This window comes from Equus asinus, chromosome 12, assembly GCF_041296235.1.
Source record: "Equus asinus isolate D_3611 breed Donkey chromosome 12, EquAss-T2T_v2, whole genome shotgun sequence".
NCBI classification, from domain to species: Eukaryota; Metazoa; Chordata; class Mammalia; order Perissodactyla; family Equidae; genus Equus; species Equus asinus.
In genome coordinates this window covers 42,880,155-42,901,440 of record NC_091801.1, presented here as the reverse complement: position 1 = coordinate 42,901,440, position 21,286 = coordinate 42,880,155, and the positions used below count along the sequence as shown (strand labels likewise).

General features: G+C 37.9%; 1 long non-coding RNA gene and 2 pseudogenes across 1 annotated transcript in view; all 3 read left to right on the top strand.

The window, feature by feature from the left end:
• LOC139039829 (uncharacterized) overlaps nucleotides 1-7,304 on the top strand; it is a 64,931-nt gene extending 57,627 nt beyond the window's left edge. The window contains exon 5 of the long non-coding RNA XR_011493037.1: nucleotides 6,895-7,304. This is a non-coding gene — a long non-coding RNA (uncharacterized lncRNA). The remainder of the gene's footprint in view (nucleotides 1-6,894) is intronic.
• On the top strand, nucleotides 338-1,252 carry LOC139039828 (ligand-dependent nuclear receptor corepressor-like protein; annotated as a pseudogene).
• A 155-nt stretch (nucleotides 7,305-7,459) lies between the features above and the next one.
• LOC139039805 (large ribosomal subunit protein uL15m-like) lies at nucleotides 7,460-14,538 on the top strand (annotated as a pseudogene).
• The last annotated feature ends 6,748 nt before the right edge of the window (nucleotides 14,539-21,286 follow it).

Below are 21,286 nucleotides of genomic sequence, written 5' to 3'. Positions count from 1 at the left end.
TTTAGCTGTGAATGAAGGCCTTGAAGTCAGGGCCAAGCTTTGATACAAGTGGGTAGGTTTTGTCGAGGTGACATTTATTTCCAGCCCCTTCCCGTGCCCTCTGATTGGCTCTCTCGGAATTGGTTTTCTCCCAGTATCAAAGGGATTCACTGCCCTCCTGCCCCTGGCTTCCTCCCGCCTTCACTGAGGAAAAGCACATCTCTGGTTGTTTTCTGCTCCTCAACTTTGATCATTACAAAATGAGTCTATTCTTGGTCTCATTCTTAAAATGATTTGTTTTTGGCGCTCCGGGGCTCGCGCCCCTGCCTCGTGCCTGCGCCGCTCGTATGTAAATGAGGGCGTGTGACGCGGGACGCGGATGGACAAGGGAAGAGAGAGAGTGGCCGCTGCCCTCGCCGCCCGGTGCCGGAGCCCTCGGTGCGCGGCGGAGAGGAGAGGATGCCGGCGGGAACTCGACTCTTGGCGCCACCGTCTCATGCACTGTGTAGGTTTTGAGAGTATTTTAGAAGGGCTTTATGGACCACGGCTACGAAGAGACCTGAGTTTATTTGAAGGATTGTCTACCATCTCTTGATTCTTCACAGTCAACGCCAACAGAGGAACTATCATCTCAGGGCCAGTCCAACACTGAAAAGACTGAATGCCAAGCAGAAAATTACCTAAATGCACTCTTTCGAAAGAAAGACCTTCCTCAGAACTGTGATCCTAACATTCCCCTAGTTGCTCAGGAATTAATGAAAAAGATGATACGTCAGTTTGCAATTGAGTATATTTCAAAAAGTGGTAAAATTCAAGAGAATAGAAATGGTTCAATTGGACCAAGTCTAATATGTAAAAGTATTCAAATGAATCAAGCAGAAAACTCCCTTCAGGAAGAACAGGAAGGCCCCTTAGACCTCACTGTGAATCGAATGCAAGAACAAAATACTCAGCAAGGGGATGGAGTGTTAGATCTCTCTACAAAGAAAACCAGCATAAAATCTGAAGAGTCGTCCATATGCGATCCTTCTGAAAATTCAATGGCTGGGAGACTACAGAGAAACAGAGAGGACTATGTGGAAAGAAGTGCTGAGTTTGCAGATGGTTTGCTCTCAAAAGCTTTGAAAGACATTCAGTCTGGAGCACTGGACAGAAATAAAGCAGGCATACCTCAAAAAACTTTACTTCTCCACTTAGAAGCCTTACCAGCAGGGAAGCCTGCATCTTTTAAAAACAAAACTCGAGATTTCAATGATAGTTACTCATATAAAGACAGTGAAGAAACTTGTGCAGTGCTGCAAAAAGTAGCCCTGTGGGCAAGAGCTCAAGCAGAGCGCACAGAAAAAAGTAAACTCAATCTACTTGAAACCTCAGGATTAAGATTCCCAACAGCTTCCAGTTACCTCCATCAGTTAACTCTACAGAAGATGGTTGCTCAATTTAAAGAAAAAAATGAAAGCCTACAATATGAAACTTCACATCCTACTGTACAGTTAAAAATTCCTCAACTACGAGTAAGTTCTGTTTCAAAACCACAACCTGATGGTCCTGGTCTGCTGGATGTTATGTATCAAGTTTCCAAAACCTCTCCAGTCCTAGAAGGATCAGCTCTCCAAAAACTGAAAAATATACTCCCTAAACAGAAGAAAATAGAATGTTCTGGGCCCGTAACTCACTCAAGTGTTGACTCTTACTTTCTACCCGGGGACCTCTCTCCTTTGTGTCTTAATTCTAAAAATGGAACAGTTGATGGAACCTCTGAAAATACTGAAGATGGATTGGATCGAAAAGATAATAAGCAGCCCAGGAAAAACCGTGGCCGTTATCGGCAGTATGATCATGAAATAATGGAAGAGGCTATTGCAATGGTAATGAGTGGAAAAATGAGTGCTTCCAAAGCACAAGGAATTTATGGGGTACCTCAGGGCACTTTAGAATACAAGGTAGAAGAAAGATCTGGAACACTGAAGACTCCTCCTCCGAAGAAACTCCGAGTACCAGACACTGGGTTATATAGTATGACAGATTCAGGGACTGGCAGCTGCAAAAACAGCAGCAAGCCTGTGTAGATTACTTGTTAGGAAAGTGTTTGTACGTGTGTATGTGCGTGTGTTTGTGTGTGTGTGTGTGCACAGGTGTGTGTTTGTGTGTCTGTATACACACACGTGGGAATTACAGATGCTCACTCTGACAGGAGACATGAAAGTTTGCAGTTCAAAAACCACTTACCTGCCTTTTGAAAAAAAGTTTTATTCAGGGTTTTCACTGTGGACAGAATTATATAGTTGCTTACTTAATTCTGATAGTTTGTATTTAATCCTTGTATAAATAGGTGAAAAAGATTCAGGTTTTCTTTAGTAGTCAATAGCATAAAGCGTTGTGGGAAAACAAGTAATTGTCAAGTGAAACATTTTTATAGGTGAAAGACCACCCCAGCCATTCAGTTAAACCATCTTATAATGGAAATATGCTATTAATAGTTTTTAAACATTTTTACCTAACATACTTACCGTTACTGTAAGTACGTCAAACAACCAATCAGAGTTTAAATACGCAGCTATCTCCATACTAAGAAAAATTAATATATACAGTATTAGGACACTACAGTGCATTCTATGAATATAGAATATGAATATGAAATGCACTCAAGTGCATCCACCAGGAATAGACAAGAAAACCTTAAATGATATGTATAATGAAATTTAATATTTATCATTTAATAGTTGTTTTAGCAGGAAGTTGGGGTTTATAAGGTATACACTTTTTGAAAAAAACTGACACATTGTTAACCCCAGGAGCTATAAAATCCTTTAACATAAGATGGAATACTAAGAACAAAAAGTAATTTAAATTTAATTATTAAAATAATTTAATTTTGTTTTTCATTTGAAAAATAAGCTCATGCGTAAGATTAGAAAAGAAAGTTGCAATGCAACTTAGAGCATGTTTATAATGTGCACAGACAAAGCTTGAGAATGATCATTTTGGTTTAAATGTGCTGGTTGGTTGATGTTATGACTAGTTTAAGTTTTAAGGATTGTGATAGACTCCTACTATTGAAAAACCTCAGTGTAACTATAGTATATTTGCTGCTGTGACATTTCAAAACATTTTCAGTTTATCAAAATGAATTACAGATTTCATTTTGGTGGGCGATACATTATCATTTTGCTAATAACCAAATTTGCAGTTTGTTCAGGGTCTTAAATGGATTTACAAATATTTAACACTGAAGCTGTTTTGAACTTTCAGTAATGTAAACTCTACTAATTGGGCAGTTAGAAGCTGGGCAGTGCATTTTAACTTTTACTAGCCTCATAAAAGAGACCAGTAATTTTTATATAGCAGTTTTAAAATGTGGTTCAGAGTATCCATGTTGGATTTATGGAGTATGCCGTTTTAGTGGTAAAATGTTATAAAGCATGTGCCTCCATATAAAGATTGGGGATTTGCTTCATATGTTCACACTTCTCCGAGTGCCCCTTTGCTCTGTTAAAAGTCAGGTTCTGATCATTTTTCTAAGCCAGTTTTCCTAAGTCCAAAAGGAATACTTAAAGCTGAATTTAAAAAATAAGTGCACCTTGTCAAATACTTGTGTTTTTACACTTGTGTTTGTGTGTATCTAATAATCACATATACATGTAATACTAAAGAGATTTTCAGCTATTACATTGAAAAACTGCTTACATATGTATAAGGAAACTGAAGAGAGGAAAATACACAACCAAGTAGATATTTGGTCTCTTCGATCCATACTGAACCCTCTTCAGCAATTAATGTTACCTGCATGCTAGGGTATGAATCCTCTCGCTCTTTTTTTTTCCCCCCAAGAAAGTATACATAATAGATTGCAAAACAGCAGATGTCAGGGTCATCTTTCTTTTTAAAGAATTAAGCCATATTTTGTGAGGGCCAGAACTTGGATGATTTAATGTATTTCCCCTCCCCGCCCCCCGCGCCCCCAGTGAAAAGCAAAGTTAATGTTTCAACACAATTTTATTGACCTCTTTATACAGAATTTTACTTGCAAAAATTTGGGGGCTTGAAGGCATTACATAATATTTATATTGTATTGAGCTTTTTTATTCCTCACACTATATTTACATTAATAAATTGATTGAGAAGTTTATAGTAAAGGGATACTTACAGAACACTTTTATATCATTTAAAAGATGACCTGACCAAAAACTTGACAGGATTCATAAAATCAGGGATCATTTTGCTATTGACTTCACAGTGCTCAGTAGTTTTATAGGTAATATTATAGTTAATTTGCCGCGTTTTAGTACTTGTATTATTTATTTTTGGTCAGAAATAGTAAATTAAATATTTTTTGATAGTTTGTAGGTAATGATCAACTCCTAACTTTTAAAAGAAACAAAATGTTTCTAGTTATTGAGTTCCCTTTTGATTATACAAACTTGGAAAGGCAGGGAAATTTATGGGTTCCTCTTCCCCCCCAGTGATTCCATTAAGATATTCTCTATGTTAAACTTTCAAAGTACTTTGTAAATTTAGTTACCAGTTATTACTTATTAACTGACAATTTTCTGAAAAATCCAGTTTCAGCAGACTTTTAATGAAGGTGAAAGCAACCATTATGTGCTTTGTACTTATTTGAATGTTCCTCAAGTATTTTATATTTTAAAAAAAGAAAAAAAAAGAAGGCAAAGAAAAAACAGTGCCTCTGTTTTTAGAAAACTCCTGCTCAGTAAAGTTGTTTAAACCATTTCTGGTAGCTAATGATAATTTTATATTGTATACTAACTTTAGTGAGACTGATTTTTTTAGTTGTTTACAGTACAAATACTTGTATTTGTTTTTTAATGGCAGTATTTCCATTGTCGCAGTAATTTAGTAAAACTCTCGCTGCCTTGATTTTGACAGATTTTGTTAATATAAACTGATTGTTAGGCAATTAGTTATATTTATGCATAAATCAATTGCTCTATAATTCATGAATTATTTATTACAGTATTTTCTAATGAATTCATGTATCTGTCTTGTGTTGTAAATGTACTGTAATTCTCTTCCTACTTTGTGTTGTTATATATCTAAATCTGATTGTATGAATTTTAATTGTTCAGTTAACGTGTTTCTAGGTTGTAATTTGTAGTAAAGCTCTTCAATGCTTTTGCACTTAAATTTAAAAAATAAATAAATAAATAAAAAATAAAAATGATTTGGTTTTGGCTCATGGTAAAGATCAGTAATAATCTAATAACTGAAATTCCCTTCCTCCTCCTGTTCCCATCCCTGCCAAATATTATTTAATGTGTGATCTCATTTAGGGAGATTAGATGGGAGAGTTTTATATGCATGTTTTTGTTTTTTAATCTCAGAAACAGAGGGTTAAATTGATCAGATGCTTCACTTCACGGTGTATTAGTATTATGGTTCATACCAAGTACCTCATGTGATAAATTTATCCCCTTTTATTTTCATCCCCCTCTCTCATTCTCTACCCACCTTGAGAATTTTAACTCTAAATAATGAGCTCAAAAGAATTCATCTCTGTTGGCAGACTGTTAAGGCACTGGGATAGGTAGGGGAAAATTATTTGGGAGTGTGTGAGAAAGAGGCCTTCCCAAGGAACTTCAAATTACACCATCTTTACAGGGCTTGTTTTATTCTTTTTACATAATGATTCAGTAGTCACTATCAACTGGGACTGGAATTAGGATGGACTTTAAATCTCTCGTTGAGATGTTTTCTTATGGCAAGGTCTCATTAACATCATTTAAACAGAGTGTAGCACAACACCCCCAGCAGGTGGGTGCTTAATAAGTATTATCATGCAATGATAATGATGCTGTAAAACTATAGGCTTCAGGTAAGGGTTGATGACTTATTCACCACACACCTTAACCTACATTCTTAAAACACAGATGAAACTCATTAAATTATTTTGACAGTTTTATATGCTTCATCAACATGTTGGATATGGGATAAACAAACGGCCTACAATTAACTACAAACAATTATTTCCACTATTATTAACGGATGTTCACCAATAACATTATATAACCTACACAACAAAGAGCATCTACTTGCAAGAAATGCAGCACATTGTTTTTTATTTCCTGTATCTCATCTATTCAATACACATTTTTTCCATGAGAAACATTATTGGTGTTAACACTCATCCGAAAGTTCATTACTTAATGCAAACGATTTTCTAGGTAGAGAAAAAAATTGTATATATTTCTGTAGATTAGGGCACGTTTTGCAACATATTTTGTAATTTTCCTCTCAGAAGTATGAAAATTCTAAAGAAAAGATTATGAAATATATTGAAGTAAAACCTCTTAAAGGCAGGAACTAGCTTTTTTTTTTTCAGTATTTTGTACTTCTAAATAGAGTCTGGACTTTATCTTCACATTGTTTTATAGAACTCATATATCTGTATTTTTCTTGAATTTGCATTATTAGGTCCACAAGACACGTACTTCTTTTTTTTAACTTTTATAAAATACTCCATTTGGGAAAGTCTGTCCTACTAGATTTCAAACAACGTGGGAGCAAGATCTTGTTTGACTTCATCCACGTATATTTTTCAGTAACAAGTTTCAGTGTCTTGCTCATAAATATTGCTTAAATAAAGCATGAATGCAAATTTTTCTTTCTGTAGTATTTTATACTTGTTTTAAAATAAGTTGAAAAGGGTTTAATTAAACATAGAAGTAGCTCCCCTCCAAAAATTTCTCTCCTTCACTATTTGTGATCACTAAGAGGAACCAGAAAGAACAACTCCCCAGCGAGACAAGTGAAATATAAAAAGAGTAAGAGAAAGAAAAAGAAAGGAACCTTGTCTTCTATACCACATTCACTTAAGACAAAAATAGGGAAGCTATTTTTTAGCTTGAAAATAATGTTATGTATTCTATGCTACAGATATTCAATTTTATATCCTAGGAAACACTACTGTTCTACTAGGAGGCAGTGTAAGTGTGAGTCCTGGCTCTGCCGCTTGTTGTGAGACCTTGGTTAAGCTACCCGACCTTGCCAACCCTTACCGTCCCGGTCCGTAAAAGGTAGTAGCATCTACCTCCACAAGCGATTGATCGAATAAGGCTGACAACACAGCGATGACACATGCCAAGCGCTCCTATGGCACCTGTCATCACGAGCAGCAGCTCAGTGAAGTTCGTTATCTCAGCGACTCGGTGGGTCAATGCAGTACACGTAGAAGCACGCTGATGGGAGTGCGTAGGTTGAATTTCATTACACAGGTTAGTATTAGCCAGGCATTTTACTAGCTGGACTCTGAGTATTGTTTAATCTCACTGTGTTTAATTAGCCAAATTCAAAATTAGTAATTCTGCGCTCAGGTTATCTCATTCTCCACAGCGCGGTCAGAGAAGACACTGCCTCTTGAGGATCGCAGACTGCAGCGTTTGCAGTGCGCGTTTGCTGTGGCGGAAGAGAACACCGGACGTTCAGGCCCGGGCTCAAGCCACGATCTCTCAAACCATGAAGACATCTGCAGCGAATTTACCAAAAAAAAAAAAAGGCAGAGCAACACCGACATGTCAATCTTCTAAAGCTTCCGAAGCCGCTGCCGGAGTCCAGGGCGCTGGCGCGCTCGCGGCATTGCGACAGGGGCGGGGCCGCAGCCGTAAAGCAGCGTCCCAGACCACGTGGGTCCAGGGCTCGGGACCTGCTCCGGACCCTGCCCCGGGTTAGCCTGGCCAACTGAAAGCCGAATCCGGGCTCCAGGAAACTGGTAAGTGGCTGGTGGCGTTGCGGGCAAGCGCTGGCGCACGGGGCGATGGAAGCGGCCCTGCACTGCCCGCGCTTTCCGGGGACTGCTTATTCCAGAGGGTGTTGGGATGGAGGTAGGGTTTCTGAGTCCCAGTTCTCCTTAACTGCAGAGGAAAATCTTCTCGCGTGGTCTCAACTCGTAATACGGTTTATACTTAAAAGCATAATTATGCTAGGGCGTAGGAGCGAAGTCGCACTGCAAAATGATTGTCCCGTTCAAAATTGGAATTAAAATGAAGGACTTTTCCAGTATAGCTTCATGGGAAAGAGTTGAATTGATTTATTCCGTTAGATGTCTCTTCAAATCACTAAATACAGCCAGAAAAGCTGTTAGGTGACGTACTGTAATTTTGAAAATCAGTCCGTTGCCTTCGTGAAGTGACAGGAAGTAAATTAAGAAAAATGTTTTCTTTATTAAAAATTAATCTTTAAATAAAATAATATATGGGTAGCAATGACATATTTACAATTCCAAAATAAAATTTCTGAACTATCATGTAAGCTTTGTTTGTTGTGGATGTTTAACTCTAGGTTTTTTTCCGTTCCAGCCTGTTGTAGAATCCTTATCCCCATCCCATCCTTGGAAGTTTGCCTTTGAAACACAGCTTGCACTTTGGTTGCAAGAATTAGGTACATCTTCAGAGGCAAAGATGCTGATTTAGAGTGTTTGGACGCTAGAGCAGCTAGGACAGTGCTTGGCACAAGGTAGTGTTAGCTAGTACTGGTTGGTTGGATGAATAAATAGTGTAACAAAAGATATACAGCGAAAAGATGAGATACAGTTTATAAAAAGGCATCTGTAGATCATAAAACTTTGTTCTTTCCTTTAGGAAAGACGACCGAGGGGGCGGAGAAGAGGTAGAAGATGTGGCAGAGGCGACAGATAAAGGAGAACGACAGAGAGGAACCCAGCCCTGACTGGGCTTTGAGGGAGGCCAGACTCCATTTTACATACGAATCCCAAAATACGGGTTTAATGAAGGACATAGGTAGGTTGTTCTGCTTTTTAAAGTAGAAAGCCCTGTTTTTCGCTGAGAATCACCTAAAAAATAGCTTGGTAGAAATTGATAGTCACTTTGAAGCAAACTTTTGCCCCTGTTCCTCTGAAGTATCTTTAGTCGTGCCATTAGTTTGGAATAGTAGGGAAAAAAGCCCAGACATTGAGCCTGCAAAATGGAGATAATGATGCCTGCTCTCCTGGTTGTTTAGAGGCTTAGCAATAATATATATAAAAACCTGGCTCATTGTGATTACCCAATAAATGACAACTACCATGGTTACTTTGAGTTCCATTAATGCATAATTCAGATAGTGGGTTAAATTTTCCCCAAATTTGTTTGTTGATTTGTGTAAATGAGTGAAGTAAAATGCTTAAGAGGCAAATTATTTTTAGCAAAATAAAGGAAATACTGGTTTTGTTTCATTACCAAAAATCAAGCAGTATAACGTTTCTGTTGTAGTCAGGAGGGTCTTATTTTGTTACCATCTAAATTGTTGGAGGAAAATAGAGAACAAAACTTTTAAGTTGATTTGGAGAACTTAGAGGAAGAGAGTTGAGTTTTCCAACTGTTACTCTCTTGTTTTGTAGCTTCAGACGCCAGTATCAGCCTTTGAGTCTCAACAGGCTGCAGTATCTTATTGATTTGGGTCGAGTTGATCCTACTCAGCCTATTGACTTAACCCAGCTTGTCAATGGGAGAGGTGTGACCATCCAGCCATATAAAAGGGATTATGGTGTCCAGCTGGTAGAGGAGGTAAGTCTGGATTAGTATTTTTGGAGTTAGATAGGAGGCTATTTCTGATTTTCATATAATCTATACTCTGCCTCCTTTGTTTTTATCCCTTTTGAATTGTTATAACCATTACATAGTGGTGATTGTGTTTATACTCAGTTGTGGTTTTAGAAAGCCAGCATGATGACGTTGAGGGGCCTCTGTTCCCATGGTCCGGGAATGCTCTTCTCCCGTGTGTCCGTTCAGCTTGTTCCCTCCCTCCCTTTGGTTCTCTGTTCAGATCTGATAATATCAGAAAGGTCTTTTTTGATTTTCTTTTATAAAGGAACACTCAGCCCCCACCCGCTTCCCCCATAGTCGTACTCTGTCTGCATTACTCTGCCCGAAGTATTTTTTTCTTTGAATATATGAACACCTGATATTTATTACTAAGTAATGCATTTATTTTTCATTGTCTTCCTCAGTGTGATGTAAGTTCTTTGAGAGCAGGTACTGTGATTCATTCCTATGTTTGCAATATTGGAAATATTGGCTCATGATAATAACTCAGTATTTATGGAGGAAAGGGATCAAATCCAATTCTAATCGCAGTAAAGGACTTTTCTATTTATAGAAGTTGGCCAGGAATTTCATAAGCAAATAAACGTGTTGTTAAGTAACTACTCCTCCTTCTTGTTGTCAGTAATGTAACTGTGTGAGTAACTTAGTGTCCACTAGAGGGAGGCATATGTTTACGGAAAAACCTTTTAGATTCCTTTGAAAAAGTAAACCTTATGGATAAAGGATTTTCAAATAAGATGATTTGAAGATAGATTACCAAATATGCGATTAAGTCTCAGTATCCTACTCTGGGTGTATAAGGGAATGCACATGTAAATTGACATGGAAAAATCCGTGACCTCTTCAGCTGTTAAACTGCGCATCCCAGCAACTCACAGGTATGTGTCTATTAAACTAACAAAACTAATCCTGAAAACGACACCAGGGCAGTGGTTGTGTAAGTACAGTTCCACATCGTTTACAGCTCTGTAAATTGATTTCAGATTTGTAGTAAATAGTGGATAATAAGACTTTCTGATCCTTCAGCATAAAATTACCAATTTGGAAAGATATGTTTTCAAGGAAAAACAAAATAAACCTAACTGATAGAAAGACATTCCTAAAAATGCTTTTATAATACTTAAAATACTGAAACTAACCCCAATGTCCAAGGATGGGGAGTGGTCAAGCAATCTATGGAATAGTAATTAAAAAATCACAAATTATAGGGGCTGGCCCTGTGGCCTAGTGGTTAAGTTTGGCGCCCTCCCCTTCTGTGGCCTGGGTTCAGTTCCTGGGTACAGACCCACACCACTCGTCGACGGCCATGCTCTGGCAGCAACCCACAGACAAAATAGAGAAAGACTGGCAACAGATGTTAGCTCAGGGTGAATCTTCCTCAGCAGAAAAAAGAAAAATCACAAATAATATGGCAAGACCTTACTTTATTGAGTCAAACGTACCATAATTATTAAAATGCAGGTCGGTATCATAGATGGAAAAAGTGTATCTTAGAATTGATGGAATATTTTTTAAATATATTAAAGCTTCATAATTAATAAAAGGAACTTGATTGGGAGCCAGCTTGTTTCAACCACACCAAAATAGGAAAAAATTCTTATCACTACATAAAGAATGGTAATGATGCCATCTTTTTATTTTTGTCAGAATCTGTTTTGAAATTAAAATATAGCACATCCTAACTGAAGTGATCAAAAGTAGAACTTAAAAAAGTTCAGGACTACATTTTTCAGTGTTGACCATGGTAGGGAAAGGTAAACTTATTTTCTGTCAGTTTAGAGGCTGTAATAAAGTCAATAACGAATGCAAAGTGAATTTCTGTTGTCCTTTGCTCCCTTTTTTCCTAGAGGGGGTGACCCCTCCAAAGCTCAGATATTTTATTCTTTCGCTGATTCTAGCCCACTCGTCCCCCTCTTTAACCTTCTCTTGGCCTCTTGCTTATTGATGGATAGGAAGATAAGTCATGATCTGTATCCTACAGCGTAATGTTGTGGTTAAGAACACATACTGTGGCTGGACTGTCTGGGTTAGAATCCTAGCTTTGTGATTTTGGGCAAGTTATTTAACCTTTCTGTGCTTCAGTTTCCCCATCTGTGAAGTTGGTTTAGCAATAATTCTGTCATAGGGTTGTTAGGAGGGTTAAACAGCCAACTATTACCGAAGTACTGGGAATGGGTGCTTATATTGGTGTCTACGAAATACATCAAGTGAAAATATAGTCATCTCTGCTCACAGGGAAGGAAAATTGGTAAAAGAAGGGGGCCTAGAAAATGTAAAAGAATTTGATGTTATTTGATAGGACCTCGAAGCAGAAGTCTTTGAAGTAGGAATTGCTGTTACATTGTGGGCATTTTGGAGGAGAAAACACAGTGTAAAAAGGAAGCTTGCCATAGTTAATTTACTTGTAGCCAAGCTAGCTACTCACAGACTATTTTGACGTGTTACAGGGTGCTGATACCTTTAAGGCGAAAGTACAGTTGGCTTCGGAACGAGCCATTGCTGCAATCGAAGAGAGTGGTGGTGTCGTTACTACAGCCTTCTGTGATCCCAGAAGTCTGGGTAAGCTTGCTCTGCGGTCATTTTCTTCTCTCCCTCTTTGTCTCATGCTGGCTGCATGTGAGGATTGTAAAGTCCTCATGGCTGTTTGACTTGCCCTTTCGACACCTCTGTTTTCTGTTTCAGGATTTCTTATTAGTGCTGTGGCTGGTGGGGCTCTGTCCTCTGATAGACCTCAGCCAGTAGGTCATAAAAAGGTTTTGTTTTTGTTTTGAACACAGGGCTTAAATACAATGTTACCTATGTCTAGAAACTCACTAATGGTTGGTAACCCAGGAGTAACTCTGACTTTCAAGATACAAACTTTTGAAAATTAAGCATTTCCATTTGTTTACTTAAAACAAGCTTATTTAATTAAAAAAGTTCTTGGAATTAAGTTCTCATCTTGGTCATATTTAAAAATTAATGATTATAAAATACCATTATTAAAAGAAAATCATCATGTAAATAAAATAGTCAACATTTGCATTTCTCTTTTTTTAAATTAAAAATTGTTTTAGAAATTCTCTGCAAACCTGTTCCATTCTTTCTGCGTGGACAACCCATTCCAAAACGAATGCTTCCACCTGAAGCACTGGTGCCGTATTATACTGATGCAAAGAATCGTGGTGACCTGGCGGATCCGGCCAAATTTCCTGAAGCAAGACTTGAACTCGCCCAGAAGTATGGTTATATTTTACCTGACGTTACTAAAGATGAACTCTTCAAAGTGCTTACTACTCGAAAGGACCCAAGGCAGATTTTCTTTGGTCTTGCTCCTGGACGGGTGGTGAATATGGCAGATAAGAAAATCCTGAAACCTACAGAGGAGAATGTCCTCAAGTATTACAGCTCGTGAATTCCCTTCCAAGAAAGCAGAGTTGGAAAAGAGGACTGGAAAAGGAGGCAATGCGATAAAACAAAGAATTGGTGCGGTCACTGTGTTTGAGTGATGTCTACAACCTGGCTCTCAATAATACTTTCATCTTGGTCATTGTCTTATTTATTATCATAGTCATTATCAAGGAAACTCTGCCTAGCAATGGCTTAAACAAATTAGAGTTTTTTTCTTATTTTTTATCACCTAAGAAGAATTGGTAGTGATGGTAATAGCCACAGCAGTTCAATAATCTTGCAGTTTCTGTATCTGCAATTCTCAGGGCCTCTCCCCAAGACCCTAAGATGATCACCATGGCTTCAGTAAGAATAACCTTAAAGGGCAGGAAGCAGCGGGGAGAATGGTTCAAGCTATAGCTGCCCTGTTCATAGGAAGCAAAAGTTTTCTCATGCCCACCCCTTGCAGACTTTCATATACATCTTATTATCCATAGCTGTGTCATTTGATTCCCTCTAAGGGCAGTGAGGCTGACGCACTGAGACTTAACTATGCCTGCCTCTACAGTTGGTAGATGGGAGAGGCAGAACATCCTTGGGGATGGAAATTGATTAGCCAACCACTAAGGACTGCCAAAGTCATCAAAAAAGTTATTCATTCAGTATATATTTGTTGAATGTCAAGTATTCTAGGTTCTATTTAAATAACATAATATACATATATTTTATAGGGTACTTGATATTTACAAAATATATTTTTATAAATATAAAATAATTAAAAATACTTGAGAAAAGGTGCACTACTCCAAAAAAAGATCATAATAGAAGTTTTCAATGTACATTTTTTAAAATGTGCTTTCAAAAACTGTACCTAGGCATTCTGGAAAATGGAATGAAAACAGGTATTGCAGTTTGAATGGTACTACGCTAGAAAACAAAAGTAGATAGTTGCAGCAAAAACTTGTAGATATAAAGATGTTTCTGTGAGAACATAAAGGGCTGATGTACCCATAATGCACATGGCAGAGGGTTTCACAATGTGCTGCCAGGCACCGTAGCTTTTAGATGCTCGTCGATCCGTTGCTGCTGCTGTTAAGTTGGTTTTTCTTACTAATGCAATAGGATAGACTTAGGGTAGATGATGATAACACATTGTGTCCTGTGAGAAAATATTGGGCCGTGGAAAAGAGAAAATTAAAGGGGATGATTTAATTTTGAAGTTACATATATGATCCTGAAAGAGAGAAACAATAGGAATAGTATTATCTTATAATAGCACAACTATTTATTTGGTAAATTTAAGACAACTGTTTAATATTATCTTTATTATGTTCAAGATTATCATTATTATGTTTAAGATATTATGTTTCTAAGACATAATTTTCACTCTGATCTCATTAGTAACAATATAACAAAAGTTGAGGCAAATTCATTTTTGTTTTCAATCTGAAAAAAGTCACTTTTGGAAGTTTCAAGAATGGAAAAAGTGCTATAAATGTGTTTCATTAAATTGTTGTTTTAAAAACGTATTTTGAAAGTCTACAACAATGTATGAACACACCATTTTACTATTAATTTCTTCTCCTGTACATATCCGTGAGACCAGAATAAAAATGGACTATTTTCCTGGCTAGATATGCATTTATTTCCTAAGGGAGCTCCTAATTGCGAAAATACTTGGGTGAAACCATCATCTCCATTCTGTGGATCCATTCCCAACGTCAGATGGAGAGACGAATGTGACTGGATTTCACCTGTTCAGCTTGTAACCCCAACCTTTGTCTCCACTTGGAATAAAGTTGTGTACTTTGGCCATCAAAAGGAACTTCCCATTCACCATCTGGCCCTTCAGCAGTCCCCTAAGCACTAAAAATAAAAGTAAGACTAAACGGGTGAAATTAATTTTAATGATTTGTTTTAGTTAAGCCAATATTTCCAAGTATTGTCATTTCAATATGTACGTAGTGTACACTTAGTAATGAGATATTTGATCTTCTTTTTTTGTACTAAATTTTCAAAATCCGGCTTTTACAGCATATCTCAATTCAGACTATCTGCATTTCAAGTGTTCAATAGCCAAATGTGGCTAATGGCTACTGTGTTGGACAGTCCAACTCCAGAGTATCTGGGATTTAGCTACTCTGTTTCCAGTTGACTAAAGCAGCACATCTACCGTGACAATCAAGTTCGGTGGTGGGTTAAAATAGTTCTATATAAATTGATGTGCATAATGAAGATGCATGCCTAATTAAAATACAAAACCACCTCCCCTTGGAGAGAAATCAAGCAGGTACCATAAGCCAAAACATAGACCACACATCAGAAAATATTTAGATAATCATCACAAATCTTTTAATTTTGAAATATTTGAAACATAACCATCCAATATTAGAAGACTAACAGAAAATATTTGAAGTAATCCAATAGTACAAAATAGAGGCAGTAAAAGTTATGAGTATTTAATAAATGTTGTGTTTAATAACATGGACAATATAGCCATGAAGTATCTTTAAGTAAAAAGAGTTAGAAGGCACTGTGTCTGATATTACTTAATTTTGGTAAAATAAAAATATTTATCATTATTTGAACAAATACATAGTAAAAAAGATTGAAAATCTATCGATCAAACTCTTTAAAATGTAATATATAGACGTCTGGTTTATGAAAATTTTGTATCTTTTCCACATGCTTATCTATGTTTTCTAAAGGCACCATTTTTTGTTCATAACAAAAAATAAAATAAGGCATGGCACTGTGCATGAGTAGCTAATCTGAAAAACCTTCCACTGTAAACGCCTGGATATGCAAGACAAATTATATCAAGCATTCTTGTACCTGCAAAATTGAGGTCATATAAAGGAAAGCACAATGCCTCGTTTTCCACAAAGAAGAAGGAGTTCAGAACAAGCTCAATGAGCATCCAGTGCTGAGGCTGGTGTACCGCTTCCCTAAGTTGATGGGTATGTGAGGATGGGTGGGGAGCTTCTCTAGAACCTAGAGGATTGGGTTTTACTATCCCTACAGGAAGAGGAACTCTGTACTGGGACCCTGAAGGATCCGTGTTTCACAATGAAACCCCTACAGTAAAACTAACCCTCAGTGAAAAACTTGGCTGAAATATAAACCCACAAACACAGGGAGTTGACAGACAAGTCTTTGTTTTTTTCTTGGACTCCAGCTGGGATTCCTCTAAGAATTTGTCACTAAATGTGTGCCATCCAGTTGGTGTGGCTTCAGTGTCCACCACAACTGTACCTAGGAAAAGTCTAGCCGAAAAATAAATATGAAAGTATATTCTAAATTAATTGCATTTCCGTAGCAAGAGAAACTCTACACCCAGGCTACACAACAGTTTCAAGATAAAGCATTATGAAGTTTTAGCTTCTAGTATAAATATAAATTTACAAATCCTATATTGGGGTTTCTATTGTTAGCTAACAAATTCTTACAAAACTACTGGCTGAAAACCACCTTTCCATATACTTATGGGTTCTGTGGGTTTAGAATTCAGGAAAAGCATAGGAGGAAGGTTCTACATGTTGCACGGTGTCTGGGGCACAGGCTCGTGAAGACTTGACAGGTCAGGGTGACTCCGTGGCTGGTGGCTGGAATCAATCAGAGGAGTCTTCACATGTCTGTGAGTTGATTTTGGCTGTAGTCTGGGTCCTCAGTGAGGGTTCACAGGAGCACCAGCATTTGGCCTCTCCACGTGACTTGGGATTTCCACTGCATGGTGGCCCCAAGGTTCCAAAAGCAAGTGTCTTTGCAAACAAGTCAGAATCAACATTGCCTTTTATGACATAGCTTCAGGAGTCCTGCAGCATCACATCTGCTGTATTCTATTTGTTAAAAGTGAGTTACTTATATATCAGCTGAGATTTGAAGGAAGGGGACACGGAAACTGCCCTCAATGAGAAGAGTGTTAAAGGATTTATGGACATATTTTAAAAACACCACAGTCTGCATTTGGGCTACAAATTATTTAAATTCCTCTCACTTGCAAAACATACTTACCTTCTCCCAAGACCCCTCAAAAATTTTATTTCATTACAGCATTTGGGTCCGGTTCAAGGCCCAGGATCTCATAATCTAAATCAGATCCAGGCCAGATTAAGTTCTTCAGATACAGTTACCCTTGATATGAAGACCTGTGAAGCAAAGAGGTAAGTTTTCTGCCCCCTCTAGCCACACCCCTCTTCCAAACATACACATCTATGGGGATACAGGCATTGGATAACTGCTACTGATATACCCACTTAAAAAGATGGCAAAAAAAAAAAAAAATTGTTCTGTAACAGTGATACAGTGTCAGATACATATGCTGTGTATCTACAGCAATTCTGAGGTACACCCAGCTGCATGCTGGCAGTTCTCTGATGTAGGCTCAGCCCTACTCTCTGGAGGGTTTTTTTCTTGCTTTTGTTTTGCTTTCCCCATGGTGCTTGGCTTTGACTTCTGGTTTCTTGGTTCTGTACTCTGACAAGCTGCACAGTATTTCCATAGATAAAGCATGACAAATTATGAGCTAAAGATGCCAAGTTATAAGGCCCATTATGAAAAAACCTAACATGATTGAATGTAATTAATATCAACTGAAAGTAGGTTTAGAATGCTAAGAATTTATAAAAGTGTTATGATAAATTGCAAAAAGCATATTTTCAATGATTAAGACACAATCTTAAAATCTGAAAAATAAGATACCACGAAGGGGTAGGTATAAAAAAGTAGAATTTTATAAACAAAAGTTTTATTAAAATTTAAAACACCTTACACGGGTAAAATAACAGTTTAGATACAACTGAAGATAGAATTAGTTAACCAGAAGAAAGGACTAAAGGGAATGCAGATTAGAGTGAAAAACAAATATGTAAGGTTTAATGAGCTTGTGGGATAAAACTATATGGTCTAACATATCTAATGGAATGTCTTTGAGGAAAGGAAAGAGGCAATATATGATGTGAAAATGATTGAAAATATTCCAGACTTATCTTAAATCGTTAGATCCCAGAAGTATAATTACCCCCCAAAAGGATAAATAACAATAAATCTATACCTAGAAATATTCTAAAGGAAATTTCAGAGTCAGATCTTACAAGCAGCCCGGGGAAAAAAGACAGGATAACTACAAAAAACAGTAAGCTTGACGTTAAAGTTGACATCAATAAAATGTCAAAAGATAATATTATATATTCATGGTGCTCAGAAAAATTAACTATCATTCTAGAATTCCAACCCCAGGTAAACTACCATTAAGAGTAGGCATGAAATAGACATTTTCTAGAGAAACCACGAGGCAGGAGGTGTCTACCACTTATAGACATTCATAAAAGAACTTACAAAGGGTGTCATTTAGGAGGAGGGAAGTCTCCACACTAGGAGGGAATAGGATACTAGATCCAATGGGGATCGAAGAATCTGTTAGATACATGGGTAAGTCCAATTAAGGTTTACCCAAGTTCTGGAGATATAAAAAATTATGGAAAAGAAAATTGTGTAAGACAGGAGGCAGTGGAGTAACTGGAAGTAACAGATAATAAGCATCTTGTATATCTTGGGAGGAGACTAATCATAACTCACTTTCGACATTCTTAAATGAATTACGGTTATTAAAATTGTTGAAATATCACAAAAGTCAGAGAGAGAAGATAAAACTCTGTTTCAGGAATATAGAAGAGAGGGGACTTTGAAAATTCTCTCATGACAAAAGCACTTAGAATATTGCAAACATCATTGTAAAGGTATACTGAAATGCTCATGATTGAAAGTGTAACACCTCGGCTCCAAAAACAAAGAGTGAATGGACAGCTGGAGTGGAAAGTGAGAGCTGACACAGCCGCTGTGCCAGGAGGCACGTCTGTATAGTGGTGACCGAAGGCTTGGCTGATAGTCGTCCACAAGACAACGTGTAAGTTCTACACTAGGGCTGAAAGGGAGCACCGATGCTTCAGCCGTGCTTGTGGCAACTGTTGATAGTGGTGATCAAAGGGCTTGAGTGCTAATGGTCACATAGGATGTGGGAATTTGAGAAACAGATTTGAGCATGAAGCCTGGACTTTCAAAGGATCTCTGCTCTCCGTGTAAATGTGGACCAAAAGAAAATGCCCACCTTCAATAGGAAATGAAAAGAAATATTGTCTGCTTCAGTTCTGGCTGTGGAAAGGGTAGAAAAAAAATTTTCCCCCTAACATTTTATGACCACATGCTTCCATTCACATGGATTTTTGTGCTAATATTTGTATTGCTTTACTTATGAGGTCTGGGAACTCAGACGACACAGGATTTCTGAGATAAAGTCGCACCAAATGGAAACTTTTAATCTAAAATAACAAAATACAAGAGGAAGCAAGCTATCATGATGTCAGCCGCAGACAGAAACAAATCGCATCATTAATCTGTCAAGAAGAGCAGAATCGAATTATTGGGCGGAGACTATGTGGTGTAGACTGGCTAGCTGTTCTCTCAGTGTGTTTCATCTTCCTCTCGGATTCAGAGATGGAGTCATTACATTTCCAAGTTTCCCTTATGGTTGGCTATGGCCGTATGACCAAGTTCTGGCCTACGGAATGTGTCACTTTCAGGCCTACTTGATGTAAACTTCCAAAATACAATCCTCCATTCTCAACCTTGCAGAATGGAGAGAACAGTATGGGTTTGGAGGAGGAGGATCCAAGATGTATACTCAAATAGGCACAAGGAAGACCACTCAGCCCCAAATACCTGTTGATCTGATTTCTGTTTGCAAGGAATATGTGGCACAGAGACTGATTGCGTTTTTGCAGCAACAGCTAGCACTAAACAAATCAATAAACTATAAAATATGTGTAAGTGATTAAACAGATAAAAGAAGGAATTGAAAATAAGAAAAAGAAAAACTCTTTCAGTAAGGACCAGGCAGATTTGGAAAAGAACCAAAGTGAATACCTATAAACTATATGCATCATCTTGTATATCTTGGGAGGAGACTAATCATAACTAGCTTTAGACATGAATTACAGTTATTAAAATTGTTAAAATATCACGAAAGTAAGAGAGAAAGAAGATAAAACCCTGTTTCAGGAATCATATGAAAGCCTGGGGGAGGGTGTGGTCTTTACTCCCAGGGATCATCATCTGTATTATTGATCCTTCAGCCAGTTGCAGCTATGTGACAGTGAGGTCCAGAGATGGTCCTCTGCTTCAAGCAAATTTGGAAATATTCCCTTTAGCGGCTGCCACTCTGATCCTAGATTAATCCATAAAAGCTATGATCTTAAGCATTTTCCATCAAGCTAATGAAGCTCAGCCATCAGGGTCCCTACACTTGCTTGCACTCCTTAAGGGCCTTGGGATAAAATCCAGCAGTTTGTTCACCTGGTCAGAGATTTTTTTGTAATGTTGAAATAGTTTTAAATGTAATTGACTCCTGTCTCCAACTCTCAACTTTCCCTACATCCCACATTCTCTCGTATCAGAAGGCTTGAGAACGACAAAGCTGACTTAGGCTATGACTAAATTTGGCTGAATGGCACTGATTTTTGAGGTTTGCAGTCACATCTGTATTGTTATTTAGAACAGATGTAGCAAGATGACCACTCTCCACTGTGCTGATTCATCCTGCACCGTTGTGACACAACAGTGTCACAAAATACGTCAGGTGCAGCTCATGTCCTTTTTTTCATTGGAGTAAAGGCTTCTACCACAGTTCCTCATGCTGTTGACTATTTCAATATTTTACAATAGTTTACATTTTCTTTGGGAATTTGGCTATTATGTGGAATATGTTGACTACAGAGCAACTTGAGTTTTTCTTTATCATTTAAATGTAATAAGATGCTCATTATACAGCTGTTCAAGCCTTGTAAGGTGAGTACAGCAAGGTTTTGAAAACTAAAACATATTTTTGCTGAATTAGAGGAGAAACCCATTCACAAATGAGATGCAAAATATGTATTTAAAAAGCTAATAAAGTTTGAATCCTCTATCTTAACTGAAACGGCATTTGGAAGAGTTTCAATGAACCCTGTTAGAAGTGGCAGATTCCTGGTTGGGTGTAGGAAGTTGCTGTGGATGGGTGGCACGGAGGCTCCAATATTTCACATCCCTCGGTTTCTGTGCCCTTCGCCATGTGACTTGCAGCGTCTGCCAACTCAGCCCTTCGAAACAGGCCTAGACTTGTGAGCTGCTTTGGTCAACAGAGTGGGCAAATGTGCCAGTGTGCCAGTTCTGACCCTAGGCCTTCAGAAGCTGTGTGTGCCTGTGGAGTTTTTTCCCCTCTGTCGTGATCATGAGAACACGTCTGTGTAGCCTGTTGGGGGGTCAGGAACCATGTGGAGGAGCGATGCCTCACTCCCCCTAGAGGACATTCCAGACCAGCCAGCACCCAGCTGACAAGCCAGCTGAAT